The sequence below is a fragment of the Pongo pygmaeus genome, chromosome 14, assembly GCF_028885625.2.
Source record: "Pongo pygmaeus isolate AG05252 chromosome 14, NHGRI_mPonPyg2-v2.0_pri, whole genome shotgun sequence".
Lineage (NCBI taxonomy): Eukaryota > Metazoa > Chordata > Mammalia > Primates > Hominidae > Pongo > Pongo pygmaeus.
The window spans coordinates 85,069,276-85,084,912 of record NC_072387.2 but is presented as its reverse complement, the minus strand read 5'-3'; the positions used below and the strand labels follow the sequence as shown (position 1 = coordinate 85,084,912).

Here is a 15,637-nt window from a genome sequence, read left to right as displayed (position 1 = left end):
TTAAATCCCAGGTTGGCTCCAGGGCTCAACGAAGGGACCTTTACCACCATCCCCCAGCTGTCCTCACTGCTGCCAGCTTCACAGTCCCCCTAGAATCCCTGTGTGTCTTCATTCTGCATCTCTCCACAGTGCCCAACATCACTGCAGCTAGACATGATATCTGTTAACTGACAAAATAATGGTTGTGTTTCTCAGAGGTTGGTCTATACATTTGGACAGGAGCCTGGGCCAGGAGGCAACATGCTCCAACTCAGGAAGAGGTAGATCCTTCCTATACTTGGCATTAATCTACAGAAGGGCTGCACTGCTGCTTTACTTAAACAAAGGCTGAGTGTCTGTTACAGGCATTACCTGAATGCTGGGTAGGAATTTACCAAAAAAAAAAAAAATGTTTTGAAGGCAGGCAGCTCTTCCCTCAGGGAGTCCACAGCCTCAAAAGAAAAATGTAGGGGGTGGAGCCAAGTTGATCAAATAGGAACAGCTCCAGTCTACAGCTCCCAGTGTGAGCGACGCAGAAGACGGGTGATTTCTGCATTTCCGACTGAGGTACTGGCTTCATCTCACTGGAGAGTGTCAGAAAGTGGGTGCAGGACAGTGGGTGCAGCGCACCAAGCATGAGCCGAAGCAGGGCGAGGCATCGTCTCACCCAGGAAGCACAAGGGGTCAGGGAATTCCCTTTCCTAGTCAAAGACAGGGGTGACAGACGGCATTGAATCTCTGAATAGACCAATAACAGGCTCTGAAATTGAGGCAATAATTAATAGCTTACCAACCAAAAAAAGTCCAGGACCAGACAGATTCACAGCCAAATTCTACCAGAGGTACAAAGAGGAACTGGTACCATTCCTTCTGAAACTATTCCAATCAATAGAAAAAGAGGGAATCCTCCCTAACTCATTTTATGAGGCCAGCATCATCCTGATACCAAAGCCTGGCAGAGACACAACAAAAAAAGAGAATTTTAGGCCAATATCCCTGATGAACATCAATGCAAAAATCCTCAATAAAATACTGGCAAACCGAATCCAGCAGCATATCAAGAAGCTTATCCACCATGATCAAGTGGGCTTCACCCCTGGGATGCAAGGCTGGTTCAACATATGCAAATCAATAAACGCAATACAGCATATAAACAGAACCAATGACAAAAACCATATGATTATCTCAATAGATGCAGAAAAGGCCTTTGACAAAATTCAACAATCTTCATGCTAAAAACTCTCAATAAATTAGGTATTGATGGGACGTATCTCAAAATAATAAGAGCTATTTATGACAAACTCACAGCCAATATCATACTGAATGGGCAAAAACTGGAAGCATTCCCTTTGAAAACTGGCACAAGACAGGGATGCCCTCTCTCACCACTCCTATTCAACATAGTTTTGGAAGTTCTGGCCAGGGCAATTAGGCAGGAGAAGGAAATAAAGGGCATTCAATTAGGAAAAGAGGAAGTCAAATTGTCCCTGTTTGCAGATGACATAATTGCATATCTAGAAAACCCCATTGTCTCAGCCCAAAATCTCCTTAAGCTGATAGGCAACTTCAGCAAAGTCTCAGGATACAAAATCAATGTGCAAAAATCACAAGCATTCTTATACACCGATAACAGACAGAGAGCCAAATCATGAGTGAACTGCCATTCACAATTGCTTCAAAGAGAATAAAATACCTAGGAATCCAACTTACAAGGGAGGTGAAGGACCTCTTCAAGGAGAACTACAAACCACTGCTCAATGAAATAAGAGGATACAAACAAATGGAAGAATATTCCATGCTCATGGATAGGAAGAATCAATATCGTGAAAATGGCCATACTGCCCAAGGTAATTTATAGATTCAATGCCATCCCCATGGAGCTACCAATGACTTTCTTCACAGAATTGGAAAAAACTACTTTAAAGTTCATATGGAACCAAAAAAGAGCCTGCATCACCAAGTCAATCCTAAGCCAACAGAACAAAGCTGGAGGCATCATGCTACCTGACCTCAAACTATACTACAAGGCTACAGTAACTAAAACAGCATGGTACTGGTACCAAAACAGACATACAGACCAATGGAACAGAACAGAGCCCTCAGAAATAACGCTGTATATCTACAACCATCTGATCTTTGACAAACCTGACAAAAACAAGAAATGAAGAAAGGATTCCCTATTTAATAAACGGTGCTGGGAAAACTGGCTAGCCATATGTAGAAAGCTGAAACTGGATCCCTTCCTTACACCTTATACAAAAATTAATTCAAGATGGATTAAAGACTTACATGTTAGACCTAAAACCATAAAAACCCTAGAAGAAAACCTAGGCAATACCATTCAGGACATAGGCATGGGCAAGGACTTCATGACTAAAACACCAAAAGCAATGGCAACAAAAGCCAAAATTGACAAATGGGATCTAATTAAACTAAAGAGCTTCTGCACAGCAAAAGAAACTACCATCAGAGTGAACAGGCAACCTACAGAATGGGAGAAAATTTTTGCAATCTACTCATCTGACAAAGGGCTAATATCCAGAATCTACAATGAACTCAAACAAATCTACAAGAAAAAAACAAACAGCCCCATCAAAAAGTGGGCAAAGGATATGAACAGACACTTCTCAAAAGAAGACATTTATGCACCCAATAGACACATGAAAAAATGCTCATCATCACTGGCCATCAGAGAAATGCAAATCAAAACCACAATGAGATACCATCTCACACCAGTTAGAATGATGATCATTAAAAAGTCAGGAAACAACAGGTGCTGGAGAGGATGTGGAGAAATAGGAACACTTTTACACTGTTGGTGGGACTGTAAACTAGTTCAACCATTGTGGAAGTCAGTGTGGCAATTCCTCAGGGATCTTGAAGTAGAAATACCATTTGACCCAGCAACCCCATTACTGGGTATCTACTCAAAGGATTATAAATCATGCTGCGATAAAGACACATGCACACATATGTTTATTGCGGCACTATTCACAATAGCAAAGACTTGGAATCAACCCAAATGTCCAACAATGATAGACTGGATTAAGAAAATGTGGCACACATACACCATGGAATACTATGCAGCTATAAAAAGTGATGAGTTCATATCCTTTGTAGGGACATGGATGAAGCTGGAAACCATCATTCTCAGCAAACTATCTTAAGGACAAAAAACCAAACACCACATGTTCTCACTCATAGGTGGGAACTGAACAATGAGAACACATGGACACAGGAAGGGGAACATCACACACCGGGGCCTGTTGTGGGGTGGGGGGAGGGGGGAGGGATAGCGTTAGGAGATATACCTAATGTTAAATGACGAGTTGATGGGTGCAGCACACCAACATGGCACATGTATACATATGTAACTAACCTGCATGTTGTGCACATGTACCCTAAAACTTAAAGTATAATAAATTAATAAATAAAAAAGAAAAATGTAATGTTGAAAACACAGTTAAACATACCCAAAGAGAATGGCATATTCTTCTGAAAATAACTGAGGACCCTGGATTATCCCACCAACCTGTGCAACACAAACTCTTTTGAATTTTCCCCAAATTGTTCCAAAACAAACTCAAGGGGAATGCAGATCTCAACTACAGAAAACGTTGTAACATGTCCTTCATCTGGAAACTCCTATGCAAAGACAAAAAGCATGAAATAGGCCCAGAAATATCCAATGCAGATGCTAAAGCCCATTCTCTCTAGTCATAGCAAAGCCCCTCAGAGCCACTGACACTTACAATCTGGCAATTCCATTCCCAAATCAATATAGATTCAAAGCAGTGATTTAGAAGAAAGAAAGGCTGTGTCCTGCAGACACCGGATAGCAGTGAAGAATGACAGTCAACAGCAATGAAAGGGTCAATCAAGAGGGCAGCGTGTAGCAAGTGGCAAAATGGAAAGAAAAAGAACTGAAGTCTGACCAAAGCAAGTTCAAATTCCACATTCACTACCTAATAACTGTGTGATCTTAAGCAAGTTACATAACCTCTCTGCACCCCAGTGTGCTCATCTGAAGCAGGGAAAATATCACCTGCTTATTAGTTTGTAGTGGCTGAAATGTGCAATCAAGTTCTTGAGGGTGGTTAAACAGTACATGCCAAACCTCCTTACATGCATCAACCCTGAAGTTACCACTCTGACAATACTCCAATAATTAATTCTCAGAAACACACCTCTGCATCATATAGACATGGCTGAGTTAGTTATATTTAGAATATCCTTTAATAAAGTGGGAAAAATGGAATATTCAAAGCTATTCAGAAAACCCAACTATCCATAATGGTTCATCTCCCCCAAAAAGATGATAGAAAGGCAAGATCATGTGTAGTAGACTTCAGACCCCCTCATATATCCAAATATTGATGTACTCTTGTACTTATGTACTTTCCAAAATCTAAATAATGATGATAAAAGACCAAATTCCACTTGTACAGTATTTGTTTAAAAAAAAAAGACAATATAAAAACTAAACAAAGATTTTAAATAATGGCTTATATTTTGAGGACATGGCAATCTGGCATGCCCTGTACACCACTGAAGGTAATATAAAATGATACCACAATTCTGGAAGGTAATTTGTGATATGTATCAGAAGTCTTAAATATGCATATTCTCCTAGGTGCAGGATCTAGGAATTTATACTAGGACAACAGGACAGGCACACAGAACAGAATTGTTTCACAGCGTTCTGTAGAATAAATAGCAACAATTACAAATACCCTGAGTGCCCAGCAATAAGAAATTGATTATATTATGATATAGCCATAAAACAGAAAATGACATGAAATTGAAATTCATGTCATAGAAGTGGATTTATTACTTGTAAAGAATACTTATTATTTAAAAAGGAATTTATGAAAAATTGGGAAAATTTATGAAAAATTGGGAGTATAATCCCAATTTCTATAACTCTATAAGAATGTATCATAAGTAAACATGGAATAAATATACTAACAGTAATTATTTCTAAGTTGTAGAATTACACTTATTTTTAACATTATCTTTTGTTCATATTCTTTAAAGACTACAGGTGTTTATATATAAATTTATAAATAAATTTATTAATATAAAAGAACAACATTCAAAAGAAGTCAAAACCAATCAGATTTAGGTCAATTTACTAAATCTCCCGTACCTAAAGGAACAAAGAATAGAAGAGGCTGACATCAGTTTTTGTCCTAGGTAATTTTTCTCATTATCTATGCAATCCACACACACAATCTTAAATTTAATAATCCTTATTATCTCCATTTCACCAGTATGAAATTCAAGGCTCAGAACGTTTAACTTTCTAGAAAGTTACAAAACCGCCCACATGAAACAGACACCAAAAACCAACAGCATTTTGTAAGTACTCAGTAAAAGAGTAACTCAACTACATCAGGCTCTAAAGTATTTTTAGGCTAAAAAAATTAAATTATCTTCAATCTATTTAGATATTTTTAAATTAGGGTATTTTACCATATAATACAGCTTCAAAAATAATCTTCCTCTGTTAAGGGTATAGAAATAAAAACGTTCAATTAATCTTTTCATCCAATTTTCCTGGATAAAAAGATGTGTTAACACATAATGACTGTGTGTGTGTATGGGTGTAGGTGTGAGAGACAGAGGAAGAGAATAAAAATATAATACTCTAAACTTCAGTATAAGATAAGTTCTCTTTAAATGTTTTAACAGTTCTGTGGGCATTTTCACAAACATTATAAAACATTTGTACTGCACATACTAGCTACTCCAACCTCAGTAACTCGAAAAATCTGATTTTTTAATTAGCAACTCTTATACCATATAATTGTAAACTCACCTAACACTCCCCCTAAAATAAAACAAAAATTTTTTATGAGTTTAAAACGAAAAAAAGAAAGCACAATTTTATAGCAGGACTATTAGGTCTACAGAGGCTGCCTCGGCTACTTACCTTAAGGTCACAACATGATGTCAACGGTGGCCTGTTGAGGCCAAGTAGGGGCGCTGGAACTAGCACGCCTGGGTTCAAAGCCCTGCTCTGCCACTTTCTACCTGCAGTTCTGAACAAGCTACGTAACATCTTAGTTATCCCATTTGTGAAATGGAGATTAAATGTACCCATCTCACAGGGTTATGGTGAGAATTAAATGAGATAATACGCATGAAACACTTAGCACTTGCCTGACCCAAGAGAAGCACTCACAAATGCTAGCTGTTATTATTACCTGTTACTATCCATCTGTAGACTGAAAGTAAGAAGCTGCATCTTAGCAGACAAATGTCTATTTTGCCAGATGCAACATCCTTTATTTAAAGGAAGAAATTGAGTTATCAAATTATTTTCTGTCTTCTGACAACATTGCAAAAGTTATAAATCTACAAACCATCTCAAAACATAGTGAAAGTAGGTTGTTTAAAAATAAGAATAAATCACACTTAAAATGTGAACTCATCTTATGTTGAGAATTCAGTATTCTGAAAGAAATTACAGTATTTTAAAAGAACTGTTTAGTAGTTCTAATCTAACAATTACTCATTCAGTTTTTCTATAATTTTGAACCTTACTCATTAGCAAGTTATTCAAGGTGTGACACATTTCACGTAATGCTGTTGTGATTCATAGGCACCACATAAATAGAGACCATGTGTTTCCCACTTAAGTTATCAAAAGTCAACACAAACAGGAGTGATGACTATGTAGTCAAACAGCCACACCCTGCCTTCCATACAATTTTTTCTTCTCTTTCTTGTTTGCCCCTTTCCGTATTTTCCTAAGGCGGTTAAATAAAATCATCCCCACCTAAAATAATCTGAGGAGATACACATTAGGAGAGAATACCTGAGGTTTAATCCTGGACCTATCTCACACAACACACTTTTAAATCACCACTCAGTCCCTTAATTTTAAAAGGGAAATTAATATTTGCCCTATCTACTTCATAGTACACAAGTGACTTTTCTAGGCATTTCGACTCCTCTGGGAAAAAAGGCTACATGTCCCAGTGTATGCTCGTGCTTCCAGCCATCCTGTGGCAAAGAAGCTAGGAAGCGACTGCGCCAAGTGTGAGGCTCTTGGGGCTTCCTCTGAGATTGTAATTAGCCTACCCGAGCATATGAAGGGCGGAGCAGCCTCCCGAGGGCATATTCCGCACAAACACCTCTGCCAAACCTGTCTTACCACCTGTGGCCTCCGAAGAAGGCCTTGATAGGAAGTTATTAAAAAGCAGGTTCTGTGGAAGAAAATATCTATCAGATAAATATTAAGGCAATAATTGCCAAGTATATAAATTTCAAAAAACACCATTTCTTTTGCTATGAGGTGTATTCATTTCATAAGCAAATGGGAATTATCTTCACATCCTTTACTGTTTTGTTTATGGTTTTATTTTAATCCTCTTGCTGGATAAGATTTCTTGCCAATGTAAACAAGTTTCCCCGAAGCTCTATCGCTCAGTTCCAGTTCTGATCGCATAATCCACATGACTTAAATCCCAAACATTCTGGGAGCTTCTTGAAGACCACTTCATACCAGACTGGTTATCAGCAAAATGCCCTCTAATGCGAGTCAGCAGGCACTTCTCTCGTTTAACTTTTTCAATTTCTTTTAAGCAGCCATTTAAAAGGCGCCTAGAATCCCAAAAGCACTCTCCACCATATTTGTGTGCAAACCCCTGTGCAAAAAGAAAAACATTGTTTGAGCTTGTATTCAAAGCTGGGGAGAGGGGTTTGCTGACAAAAATTAGGCTGTGAGCTTCAACTGGGCTCACAGTTGATTTCAAATTAAGTTACTTACTAATTGACAGATCAGCTACTAGGTCGTGATACTTAAGATACCATCATCACACCAATCATTTCAACATTAGTAATGAGAAACAAAAAAATCCCAACAAACATTGACATTAGAAACCACTGTGGTACAGACGAACCACATCATGAAACAATTCCCAAGAGCCATGTTTGCCATTATTTTTCATTCAAGGAGATAACTAAGTGTTCATGTATCATGACCTTATAATGAGATAGTACAAGTCATCGTTCCACAGGGAGAAGCCCCAGGCTGGTATACAGGAGGAGCTGGATGCCTTCTCTAAAGCTGTCAATCAATTAAAAACACCCTTCTTTACTCCATTCATTAAACTTCATTGTTGAAACAACCATTATATGATCTCCATGACTCCACAAAACACATCAAATTTTTATAATAAATTCCATAAGATGTCCACATCATTATTTATGATGCAACAGCTTTGACAGACCTCATTGGTTACAAATACCAAAAACTTACAAATGCAAGGATTATGGCTTACCATAAACACATTAGGTAAAAACAAAACATAATTTAAATGGAATAAATATCTTCTACCTCTTTCCTGTCCCTGAATAGAATGACTGAAAAAGTCATTCATGATGTCAGAGAAGCCAGTTCTTCACAAAAGGATGGGTTTTGCCCTTTTTAAACTGTTCTCACAGTGCACACACACACATGCATGTGTGCACACGCACACACACACACACACAAAGAACCTGAAGTCAGAGAAGCTGAGATGGGAGTACCAGACTCCTTGGGTAATGAAGACTGTCTCCTAACTTCTCAAGGCCTCAGCTATAAAACAGGAACCCGAACTATGTTGGCCAACACTCACTTACACTGTCTGCTTTGGGTCTGAATCCTTGTAGCAACCCTATGTGGTAGCACCTCTTACCCCTGGTTTACACATGAGGAAATTGACCTACAACAAGGTTACTGGACTTGAGACCTAGACCAGTAGGTAGTTCCCTATATATCAGCGCATTGAGCATCAAATGAGAGTGTCTGTGAAAGCACTCAGGGAACTCTAAACTGTAATTAGCAACCTACCTCCTATTCCCCCAGGCATTCCAGTCTACACTGCATACTCCCAAGAGCAGGAGGCTCTTACCCAACTTCTCACTGGCTGAAATACAGTTTACACACCCTCATCACTTTTAAATCAAATTATTCTTCCTATAAATAGTTGCTATTTACTAATTTATAGGAATAAAAAACAAACAAACAAAAAGACCAAACAGATGATTAAATTTCAGGTGTGTGTTGGGGGGGATGAGAGAGTTGGTTGTGTTTTGGAGGAACAACCTTCCCCAGTTCTTGACATCACCTTATTAAAGTAGCCTTCTACTGCACAGGAGCGAACCCATCCTAGTTTTGTTAGTAGCTCAAGAATAAAAACATACAAGAGTACATGAAAGTATATCACTCTAGTGATACTTTTTGAAAGACTATATAGTTGGATGAAACCTTCAAAGTTGAAAGCTTGTCACCACTATTAATTTGCTACATGAAAATTTTTCCAGGTTAAAGAATATGTTAGAGTTTAACTTTCCATTTAAATAATCTGTCTTAATTTTAACTAAGATACAAAGAAAGCATTCATTTATTCATTCATTCAAAAATTATTTAATGACAACCTGCTATACACATACCTGACATGGTGCATAGCACTAGGAATATAAAAAGTAAAATGAAGCAATTCTTAAAAATTCCTCTTTAAAATTCTAACCCTGTTTCGAAATTGTAGTCAAAATGGCATATGTGGTTAACCCACTGAATTACACCATGTTCTTGGTAAACTTATATTGTATATTCAGCAAATAACATTCCTTTAAGGGATAATTCTCAAGTCACTCATCTCTATTAAGATTTGGCATTGTACTACATAATATTTTGGAGTATACTAGGACTATTTTTGCCAATACTAATATCATTTGATAGCAAAACCAAAGCCAACTCGCAGTCTTCCAAGACAGTGGTAATCAGAACTGCGCAGATCCCTGAATTCTAGATGGAACCCAAAAGTCTCATAGTGGTCAAAAGTCTAAACATTTCTCCTACCCCTCTGCTCCCTACCCCAACTTTCATCTCAGAGTGGCTGGGGTCAGTTACACTTCCCACTTCACCTTCTCTTGGGGCAGGCCAACAAGTCTTCACAGAGCCAGAAGGAAGGAGCAGGGAAACAGCCAGCAAAATGCAATGCTCCGGGTTGTGTGCCCAGATAATTAAAAGATAACTGTCTTTATAAACACTCATAATTCTCACTCAATCATCATTAAACCAGATGTCAGCTACACTCACATTTTGAGGGGAAAAAAAAGAATAAGTTTAAACATTTCTAGTCCACAAGAAGAAGCCCACTTCTCTAGACCATAGCCAAATTTTAGCTTACAGTCTCAAGTTATTTTTACTAAACCACAATTATTAACAAGCCAAAAATGAAATACAACTGGAAGAAAAACTAAATAAAACAGGGAAGAAAGGAAGGAAGATTGGTTCCAGGACTGGCAATTTATGTACAAGGTTTCATCAATCCATCAAAATCCAAGACAACCTGAGTCCTATTAGGGGCCAGGTAAGTTCACCGAAAACATCACATACAAAATATGTGCTAGTTTTACAGCCTATGCTTCATTATGTTAACAATCACAAAAATCACTTCTAATGAGGACGTTGCATTTTGTCTATAAACACAGGTTTATACTCCAAATTATGTTGTTGCAGACAATAAGGAAAATATCCTAAGGGAAAAAAGTCTAGCCTTAAAATTATTTTTTTCTAGATTAAGGAGTTTTTAAATAACTACCACACAAGGCACAAGTAGATGTGAACAATCATTATCAGGATATTTTAAGTATAGTTCAAATGCTTAATATAATCATGGGTTCTCAAGAGCAAAAAGATGGCGTCATTTTTTGCAGAAATGTTTCACACACACATTAGCAAGTCTCAACAATTACCTACTTACCTGCCTGTGAATTACTAGGAGAGGCATCGCCGTGGGAACACATTCATTTTGGGAAAATGGTACATCTCTATCACATGTAAGAGTCACTACTTATTTCACATAAACTTCAAACTGACAGTTACGCCCTTGGTACCTATGATATATTTTACTATCCAGTTTAAGTTTGGTATTATTAAGTAATGCGGCCGAGACGCCCAGTTACACAGGAATTCCTGCAATAATTCTTGATGGATTCCCACTGCAAGCCAACAACAACGTAGTCCATCTGTCAACCTTCCAGAAGCAAAAAGGTCACTACAATCTATTCCTAGTGCATACCCAAGTGAGATGAAAGCATACTTCCACACAAAAACTTGTATATGAATGTTCATAACAGCCAAAAAGTGGAAACTACCCAAATGTCCATGAACTGATGAATGAATAAATAGAACATGGTGTAACTACACAATGGAATATGATTCAGCAATCACTGGAATGAAGTACAGTGGTCTGCTTCCATGGTTCTACTTTCTGTAGTTGCGGTTACCCACAGTCAACCACAGTCCAGAAATATTAAATGGAAGATTTCAGAAATAAACAATTCTGAAGTTTAAAATTGCGCATTGTTTTGCATAGTGTGATGAAATCTCAAGCCATTCTGCTGTGTTCCCCTCTGTGAACTGTCCCTTTGTCCAGCATATTCACACTGCATGTGCTCCCCGCCCATGAGTCTCTTAGCAGTCTTCTTGGTTTGCAGATCGGCTGTTGACCACGGTGTTTGTGTTCAAGTCACCCATGGTTGACCTAATAATGGTGCCAAAGCACAAAGAGTAGTGATGCTGGCAATTCTGAAATGCCAAAGAAAAGCTATCAAGTACTCCCTTTAAGTGAAAAGGTGAAAGTTCTTGACTTAATAAGGAAAATAATCATATGCTGAGGTTGCTAAGATCTACAGTGTTGCGGGAAGTCAGGGAACCTGAACAGAGGGACCAGCTGAAGCCACAGCAGAAGAACATAAATTGTGAAGATTTCATGGACATTTATCACTTCTCCAATCAATACTCTTATAATTTCCTATGCCTGTCTTTACTTTAATCTCTTAATCCCATCATCTTCGTAAGCTGAGGATGTATGTCGCCTCAGGACCCTGTGATGATTTCATTATCTGTATAAATTGTAAAACGTGTGTTTGAACAATATGAAATCTGGGCATCCTAAAAGAACAGGATAACAGGGATGTTCAGGGAACAAGGGAGATAACCATAAGGCCTGACTGCCTGCGGGGCCAGGCAGAACAGAGTCATATTTCTCTTCTTGCAAAAGCAAATGGGAGAAATATCACTGAATTCTCTTTTTCAGCAAGGAACAGCCCTGGGAAAAGAATGCATTCCCAGGGGGAGGCCTCTAAAATGGCCGCTCTGGGAGTGTCTGTCTTACACAGTTGAAGATAAGGGATAAAATATGCCCTGGTCTCCTGCAGCGCCCCCAGGCTTGCTAGGATTAGGAAATTCCAGCCTGGCGAATTCTAGTCAGATCAGTTCTCTGCTCTTGAACCCTGTTTCCTGTTAAGATGTTTATCAATGACAATGGGTGCACAGTGGGACATGAAACCTCATCAGCAATTCTAATTTCACCCTGGCCTTGTGATCTTGCTCTGCCCCCATTTGCCTTGTGATATTTTATTGCCTTTTGAAGCATGTGATCTCTGTGACCCATACCCTATTCGTACACTCCCTCCCCTTTTGAAACCCCTAATAAAAACGTGTTGGGTTTGCAGCTTGGGGACATCACAGAACCTGCCAACATGTGATGTCACCCCCAGAGACCCAGCTGTAAAATTTCTTATTTCTCATACTGGCTGACACTTAGGGAAAATAGAAAAGAACCCACATTGAAATATTGGGGGCTGGTTCCCTTGACACTGCAGTAAAAAAAAAAAAAAAAAAATCTTCTATCTTGGAAATTGTAAAGAAAGAGAAAGAAATTCATGCTAGTTTTGGTTGTCACACCTCAAACTGCAAAACTTATGACCACAGTGCATGACAGGTGCTAAGATGGAAAAGACATTAAATCTGTGAGTGGAAGACAGGAACAGAAATATGTTCCGATCGACAGCAGTCAAGTTTGGTACTTTCCTCAGTTTCAGGCACCTACTGGGGGAGTCTTAGAACACATTCCTTGATTCAGGAAGCGTACTTCCTGATAAGGGAACACTACTGTACTAATACATGCCATCACATAAATAAATCTTGAAAACATTAGGCTTAAGGTAAAAAAAGACCAAATATGGTATTATTCTATTTACGTGAAATGTCCAGAATAAGGTAATCCTAGAAACAAAAAGCAGATTAATGGTTGTCAGGGGCTAGGGGAAAGAGAGAATGGAGAGTGACTGCTAATGGATACATGTTTTCTTTTAGGGTGGTGAAAATGTTTTGAAATTAGATGTGGTAATGGCTCGGCAAATCTGTGAATATATTAAAAGCCACTGAATTATATACTTTAAAAGAGTGAATTGTATAATATGTGAATTATATCTCAATAAATGTTTTTTAAAAAAATTCATTGAACTGTACACTGAGACATTTGTGCATTTTGTTCAAACTCAATAAAGATAACTTTTTAAAAGATAGTTACAAAGACCTTTTGCACCATCTCATGCCCCATACACAAAAGAAGTTCAACAAAAGTTAAGCTATTTAAATGATTCCTGTACTCTAAAGGCCTACCCCTCCCCGAAAAAAAAAAAAAGAATACTTAAATATATTTTGGCCAGATGAAATGTCTCATGTTTGTAATTCCAGCACTTTGGGAGGCCAAGTAGAAGGATCACTTGAAGCCAGGAGTTCCAGACCAGCCTGAGAAACATAGTGAGAAGCCATCTCTACAAAAAATTAAAAAATTAACCAGGTAAGGGGGCACATGTCTGTAGTCCCAACTACTCAGGAGGATTCCTTGAACCCAGGAGGTTCAAGGCTGCAGTGAGCTATGATCCTGCCACTGCACTCTAGCCTAAGCAACACAGCTAGACCCTATCTCTTAAAAAGATATATGCATATTACATATATATGTATTTATATATTTTTTTCACAAGAATACGTCTTAATTTGCAAAGTGGAATTTCTACCCCAGCTACCTTATATCCAGAAATTCTGATATTTCCTCTTTCATATATTTGCATCTATCTTGTTTTTAAGTGTGTCATCTTTGCATTATATCTAAATAATTCCACAGTACAAGGTTTTCTCAGGTACATTTATTGTCTTTTTCCACAATTCGCTTTAATTGTATGGTCTCAAAGCTGAAAACACACGAAAGATATAACAAAGAGGGCCACAACAAATGGGTTTGTAGAATTCTCCAACTCCCTGTTGAGAGTTAATTACATTCCCAATGACAGAATTGTGGAGAAATCAGCTTTCCTCCAACAACTTGCAGAAACAGTTTTTCCTAGATTCTTTCTAGGGCCTTAAGAGATCTCAACATAGCTTCCAGCTTATTTATCTCAAAAGTAGATACACTGACAGCTCTACAATGCATCTAATTATTAGTTTCCCATTGATCAAGTAGTAATTTTATTTCCACTTATTGGAATCATTTGATTAAAGGTTATAAAAGTTGAAGCATGAAGAATAATATTTTAAAATACTTTCTGGTATATTGAGAAATATATAAGATCAATACACATGTTTCCTTTCAAGATAACAAAGAAAAGGAAGACACTGCCTGATATGGTTTGGCTGTGTCCCCACCCAAATCTCATTGTGAATTGTAGCTCCCATAATTCCCACTTGTTGTGGGAGGGACCCAGTGGGAGATAATTGAATCATGGGGGCGGTTTCCCCTACACTGTTCTCGTGATAGTGAATAAATCTCATGAGATCTGATGGTTTTTTACGGGGTTTCCTCTTTTGTTTGGCTCTCATCCTCTCTTGCCCGCCACCATGTAAGATGTCCCTTTGCTCATCCTTCATCTTCCACCACGATTGTGAGGCCTCCCCAGCCATGTGGAACTGAGTCCATTAAACCTCTTTCCTTTATAAATTACCCAGTCTCAGGTGTGTGTTTATTAGCAGCATGAGAATGGACTAATACACTGCCCATACAAATACATGAGTTTGTCTTTCAAAAAAAATTTTCTTGGCCTTGAGAACGCGCCTTCAGGAAGTCACCTGACCTCCTTCCAGAGTGTGGCTAGCTCCCTCTGCTTCCACCTTCTCCTCATGCCAATCTGAATGTGTATTGGCATTCATGGCTCCCTTACTGATCTAAGCTCCTAAAGAAGATATCGCAGCCCACAGGCTAGTTCCAACCCATACACATGTTTTGTTTGGCCCATAAGGTATGTCGAAGTTGGGAAAGATAAAAAATGTGGATCACCAGCTTCCTTTAAAAAAGAAACAGTCTGGCAATGTTGGATGTGCGTTACCTCATAGCCACAACTGGCTGCTCTGGAGAAAACCCACTCTCAGGAGAGTGGCAGTCCCCACACCTCCCCTCGGCTCAGTCCACCCCAAGTCTACCTGTCTGGCCCCTGCAGGCATAGCAGCTTGGGAATACATGGGCTTTTTTGTTTGTATCCTCAAGACCCAGCATAACACCTGCCCTGTGCACAGGACTCACCTGTTAACTCGGGGTTCAGTGTGTAGAAGAACCACTTGGGGAGCTTGGGGCAAATAACGGTCCCAAGCCTTCCTCTAAGGAATCCTGATTCAAATGGCCTGGATTGACACGAGGAAGTCTGCATCTCCCAGAAGGCCCTTACTGGGTTTTACTAAGAATGGTCTCTGAAAAACTTTGAGTGGAAAGAACTTGAGAGACCTACGATTAAGTCTCAATTCTATAAACAGGTGTTTGATTTTTGAATGGGTATCTAAGGTTCTTATGAGACTTGATTTCCTTATATGAAAGAATTTGCA

At 38.6% G+C, this 15,637-nt stretch overlaps 1 protein-coding gene across 24 annotated transcripts in view; it reads right to left on the bottom strand.

Annotated features, from left to right (window-relative positions):
• The window catches only part of LMO7 (LIM domain 7), a 239,179-nt gene that overhangs the window by 147,010 nt on the left and 76,532 nt on the right, over window positions 1-15,637 (bottom strand). The window lies entirely within an intron of this gene.